Consider the following 6,317-nt stretch of genomic DNA (forward strand, 5'->3'; position numbering starts at 1 on the left):
TCGCTGGGCTTCGTGAGGCCAAGCCGTGGGCTTCAGGCAGGGGGAAAGTCCAGCTGGCCAAGCACAAACCAGGCAGCATCTGACTTCTGCTTGGACCCGGCACCCCCTTCACCCCCGGTGACCCCTCTCCCCTGGGCAGTGTCCTTGGGGGCGTGTCTGGCGTTCCAGCCCCCTTCCCTGCCTCGGACACGGGGCCAGGGGCTCTGGGGAGATGCTGGATTCTGCCCCTCCAGGGTCCCAGTGCAAGCTGTGGGGGGTGGACACCTCTCTGCTCAGTGCTGTGGCCGGGCGAGCAGCCCGGGCAGTGCAGAGGGAGGAGGGTCTGGTGAGGTTGGCAAACCCTGCTCTGCCCAGGTGAGTGTCCCACCCTGAGCCCCAGCAGCCCCCCGTGGACCAGGCACCCCACTCTGCTGATCAAACACTCCCTCCTCACCTCCTCCAGGGCCAAGGTTTGCTTTCCACACGTGGGCCTGGCACAGCTGCTGTGCCCTCCAGCAGCACGGCGTGCTGTGCCCAGGGGGCTCTGCCCAGCCAGCTCTCTGCTCTCTGGGGCACCCCGGGCAGCCTGCAGAGAGCTTCTGGGGGGGGTGGGAAGAGTCACCACAAACACCAGCAGCAGCAGAGCCTCGCTGGGTGCACCTTCCTCCCTGCTGGGGACATGGAGCGTGGGGGACCCCCAGGAACAGGCTGGGCACAGAGGGAGCATCTCCTCCTGGGACTTCCCTCACACTCGGGTGTATTTCACTGCTCTGAGCGTGTGCAGAGGGTGCCAGATGCCCCCTGCACAGACAGAGGCAGTGACACACCCTGCAGAGCATTCTGCACGCCCCACACTGACAGTGTGAGGAGTTCCTGGTGCATACTTTGGGTTTTACTCAGATTGACTTTGGGAGTTTAAAAAATGTTCATTACCTTAAAGTCTGCCTTGTAGCTTGTCTCTTGAACAAAATGGTCTTCTGGGATAATGAAGCCTTGCTTTGTCTTTATAGGCTTGGAAGGTTTTGCTCCAGTCCATGGGCGATACTCTTGCCTGAAATGAGATGGCCAAGACAGAAGAGCCCATAAAACACGACATACTCACAGGGTACTTCTGCTCAGAGGGGCTGCGAGGGCAGAAGGCAAGGCTGGTGACAGTCACCTTGTAAGGTGGAACTTGTCTAAGGCACACTGAGGACAGAAGGACTGAGCCTGGGGACCTGCCCCTCTCAGAACACCCAGGCTGAAGGATGCACCAGGGCACGGGCTGGGCCAGCTGCCTGCCCTCACTGAACCCTCCTACCCCTGGCACTGGGTGCTCTCCACCTGGGTAAGGAAAACTCAGGGTGACTTTCTGCTTGGTAACTCATTGGCCACTTACAATGCAAGGCAGGTTGGTCTGGGGGTGCCTGGGCCCCACACGTGTGGGGGGAGGCTGCTGCTGCTCCCTTGCTTGGCTTTAGCTCTCGACAGCAGGGACATTCCCCACTGGGTGCTGTGCCTGTGGCTGCTCGGCCTGAAAGGCTGTAGCAAAGAGAGGTGACTAAGATGTGACAATTTTCTGTTCTTTCCCTGGCATACTTAAATAATCACTGCATTTTATTAGCTGCTCATACACAGGATCCAGGGGTACGACTGAGTCCTGAGCCACGTCCAGCCTAGGGAAATGGGCTGTGTTTTAACGGGCTGAGCTTGGCTTTGATCACAGCCCTTCTGACTTTCATTTTTCTTGAGCATGCTATTTGCTATTTTGATAGTAGCTGCAAATTCCTCTTTTAAAAAACTTCTTGAAAGTGTATGTGTGAAGTGACTTTGGAATGTGTAGCTGGTCTTGATCCCTTTGGTGTATGATGAAAATCCCCACTGCCTGGCTTACGCTTGGTTTCTAAGCTTAGACTCAGCCTTAAAATGCCACCTCCTTCCTCAGTAGATACAAGGTACAACCCTGGACTGTATCTAAGCCTGTGAGAAACCAGCATGCTAACAAAATTAATTCATAAAAATGAAGGACCTATTTCCTGATGGAGTCAGCTGCTGGCACCGGGCTCCTCACGGGCTGGGTGAGCACGGTGCAGGCACAGGGGCATGGGCAGGAGCCACGGCCAGGGCTGGCAGCAGCTGCTCACCTGCACTGGGGGTGGGGGGAGCTCCTAGATCCACCTTGTCACTAACAGACACTGCCCCGTGGAATTGCTCCCTGGCACTGGGAAGCAGAACAGGCCCCTGCCAGGGCTGGCTGTGCACCACACTGTTCTGAGCTGCCACCTCCTGCCCTGGCTGCATCTCGCTGCTCAAGGTTTGCCAGGCAGCAGAGAAGTGCCCGTGAGCCTCCTGGTGCTCCTGATGTGGTTCCTGCTGCCTTGGCACCTCAGCACAAGGAAGCCCCTCTGCAGAAAGGTGATTGTGGCTGATGGTGCCCCGGGAAGAGTCCCCTTTGGGCAGGGGCTCCCAGGCTTGTGGGAGTGCCGAGTTAAACCCGAGCTCTGCCCTGCTGCACAGCCAGAGGGAGGACACAGAGCTGCCGGCCAGAACACCAGTAAAACAGCACAAAGCCACCAGGTATGTCCCTGCAGACCCAGGAGCTGGGACCTGCTGCCCCAGAGGGAGCCGGCTGCCCGGCGGGTGCTGGTGGCACCGGTTCCCAGCCAGCCCCTCGTGCTGCCCGGGCATCCCCAGTGCCTGCTGAGGACTCTGCTGCCTGCCTCTGCTGCCAGCTCGCTCTCTGCTTTGTAGCAGATCATTTGCTCATTTGGCAGGCCCCCAAACGGCCCTTTTGGCTCAGGGGACCCTCATTTTGGCTGGGCACCAAACCCTCCTCCTCGCAGCTTGGACAGCCAGCACTGCTGCAGAGGCAGGCTGCTGGGAGGACAGTGCTCTGCCCGCTCCCAGGGACCCAGACACGGGAGGGCAGGCACTGCCACGGCTCAGACCCACAGCAGCACTTCTGCTTTGGAACTGGGACTTCCCCTGGGGGAGCCCAGGACTCTGAGCCACGGGGAAGGGCTCCCAAAACAGAGCTGACTTACCCCCTCTGGCAGCTGGGCTACTGGACACAAGAAATGAAACTGAGAGCCAGTGGTCCAGAAGGTACAGCTAAGTCAAGTCACTCTGCCTTTCAGCTCACAGGACACCCCCCATCTCCAGCTGTGCAGCCAAGAGCCAGAAGGAACACGAGCCCAAATACCAGTTTGGTGACCTGACTACAAATCACTCTTGAAGTCACAAGTGGAGTCATCGTTGTCCTCCCTGCTGTACCCCTTCTCCTCCTCCCTGCAGCAGCTGGCAGGTTACTCTGGGGCTGCAAGGACCTGCAGTGGAGGGGAAATAGCCTCTGGGCCCATAACTTGGTGTCCAGGCTCCCTTTTAAGTTGTTTTGTTTTCCAGTGCTGCATCCTAAAGGTGAGATTTTTGATCTCCAGAAATAGAAAAGCCCCAGTGGTATTTAATAAGCACTAAAGCACTGTGGCTGTGAAAGCAAAAGGCCTCCTGAGTTGTACGCAGGCTTTCCAGTAGCTGAGATCAAAGGGGAAGGGCTGCTGTTTGGGTACTGTGGGTTTTCACCTCCCCTTGCTCTAGCCAGGAATGAGAAGCAGCTTTCTGCAGGTAGTTGCCCCGTTCCTCTGTGGGACTGCTTTGATCACATAAATCGCTGCTTTGTCAGTTGTCTCTTTGCTCCTCATCACATCTGAGCTAACTCTTTATCCCAACAGATCCCAGAGGTGTTTCTTTCGCAGTGTGTTGGGATGTGTCTGGAGGGAAGGTTTGGATCCATGTGGAGTGGGAGCTTAATGCCCCAGCAGTGATGGCAAATGGGAGTACAGGTAATGTATATGCTAGAAACAAAAAGCACTGGACCCTGAGTTACCAGAGGGTCACTGTGGGGCCCAGCTTTGGAGAGAGGTGTCTCAGTGAGCTGCTGGTTGGTGCCATCTCCCTCTGTGGGTGAGGGCAGGGGGATGCTCCCACCATCACCCACCGCGTGGCCTCGCAGACTTCAGGCCATGATTTAGGAATGATGGCTTCAGGACTGGTCCTTCTGTTCCTCCCAAACCCAGTGTGCTGTTGCTGTGGCTGGCTGTATTTTGGGCGGAAGAAATTCCTCCTACCTTTATGCAACAGCTTGGAATGTTCCCTGTCTCTGCTTTGCAGGGCAAACATCCTCTCTTGAAGCAGTGTTTCCAGCCCCACTCCCTCTCCTCCCGTGGCTCTGTCCCCTCCAAGCCCTCCCTTCCCCCAGCCAGGCTCTGCAGCACGCAGTGAGCCTCTCTGGATCCATCCCAATGCCTGCACCAAGCAGGCTTATTTCTTAAATAGCACGAAAATCAGGGGCTCCAGTATTCATTTCCCTAAGCAGCAAGATACTTAAGAATGTAACGATAACTGTAAGCCTTGATTGCAGAAGCTTTACTCCTACCATTAAGGACAGGCATGTGTTTCAGTGTCTCGCTGGATGAAGGCTGATGTCCCCCCACACAGCACCATGAACCCCAGCTCTGCTGTGTGCCACGGCGCACACGCTGCTGAACACCAGTGTCCTCTCCATGTTCTGCACAGCTGCAGTGAGGGGGTTTGCACACGCAGCAGCCCCCACAGCTCACTGTGCCTTGCTGCACGGGCACTGCTGGAGGGTGGGTGAATGACAGAGAGCAGAGCAACCTGCCCTGTGCCTCCACCTGGCACTGTGCACGTGGGCAGAGACTCAGCCCTCATCCCCCTCCCGAGTGCCAGGGGTGAGGGAAGAAGAGGCAAAGCCATGGCTCACAGCTCTGATGCAATGTCTTCACTGACACATTTGAAGTGCTTTCCAAAGCTGGCAGGTGACCGAAGGGGAATCTGAGGTCTGAAGTGATTTAAAGAAGTACAGCTGAGCCTCGAGCAGAGTTCTCCTCCCAGCAGTACCAGCCCTGGCAGAGAGGCTGTGCCTTCATCCCTGCTGCCTTCTAACGAGGTAAGAAGATGACATCCAGGAAACAGGGCCAGCAGGAGATACCTGCTGACAGCACCAGGCTCCCTCATCCACTGTACAGGGGAGCTAAGCAAAGCACTTCCCAATCCCTGAAATATCTGCCAACTGCAATCACAACCTAGTACTGCAACTAATGGTGTGCAAAGCCACGAGTGCACAGCACCTGCAGCCTACTGCTGAAAGCCAGAAGCCACTTCATGACCCCAAAGGACAAACCCTTGGGAATGTGCAGAGGGAGCCACTCAGCACTTCCTCCTGCCTCCTCCAGTATCAGTAAGGAGTTATCTACTGCAACCCTCTGCAGCAGTCCCCGGGATCTTTTTGCAGTTGGAGCACATCCCACTTTAACCTTTCAAGTGCAGCTTGTATCGATCTGCCTTGGCCCGTGTGCCTCAGCTCCCCCCACTTCATCCAGACCCTGCAGAACTCCAGACTGCAGACAGGAGCTGCCCCAAAATTCTGGGGACATGGGACAAAGTTTGGAGGGCAGGCAGCTGTGCTGTCCTTCCACCTCCATACACGATCACTCTTTGAAAATTAAGGACCTCTTTGCTTCCTCAGAGGTGCAGGTAACCCTCCAACACCCCCTCCGCCTTTGTCTGCAGGCCACAGAGGGGCTCCCCTACAAGTCACTGGGAATGGGACTGGTCTTTTTGTCTTGGCCACTGGGCCTGGGGGGGGTTATTTTGCTCTGGTAAGTGCCAGGTCAGGGTGACTGGCTGCACCCCACACAGCAGCTGAGTTTCCTTCTGTGCCGAGAAGAGAGGACAGAGAGAGCGACGAAGCCCCCCGGGATGTGCACAGAGCACATCAAACAGTGCAGGAGACTCACAGCTACACGTGGTGTCCACAGGGACAAACACTGAACAGGCTGGTGTAGAACCACAGGCAGTCAAAGCCCCTGAGTGAAAAAGAAAGAAAGAAACCACAAAACCTATAACAAACAAACAAAAAGCCTTCAAAAATTAAGCCAGAAAACCACCGCTGCCATTGGAAGGGTGGCGCAGATGATGTCTCAACACCTCCTTTCCTGCACTGTCCCGTCCCTGGCAGCCTTGCCCTCCCTCCAGCTCTCTGCTCTGCCACGCCGAGCGAGCCTGGCCAGCTGCTGAGGCATCCCCAGGTGACCCCGTGCAGCGGGGTGCTGCTGGCTGCCAGGGTCACTGCAGGGGCTGCTCCTGCAGGCGAGAGCCTGGGGTGCACACCTGGCCTGGGGGGTCCAGAGCCTGCTGCTGAAGCACCTGCAGCACACAGCACTCAGCTGACCCATTCCTTCTGAGGACAGATGTGGCTCCCACGGGGCTGAGCCCCAGGCAAGGGCTGCTACCCCTGCAACAGCAGAGAAGGGGCAATCTCCCCAAGGCTCTCCCCAGAA

Source organism: Merops nubicus, unplaced genomic scaffold, assembly GCF_000691845.1.
Source record: "Merops nubicus isolate BGI_N331 unplaced genomic scaffold, ASM69184v1 scaffold3215, whole genome shotgun sequence".
Taxonomy (NCBI): Eukaryota; Metazoa; Chordata; class Aves; order Coraciiformes; family Meropidae; genus Merops; species Merops nubicus.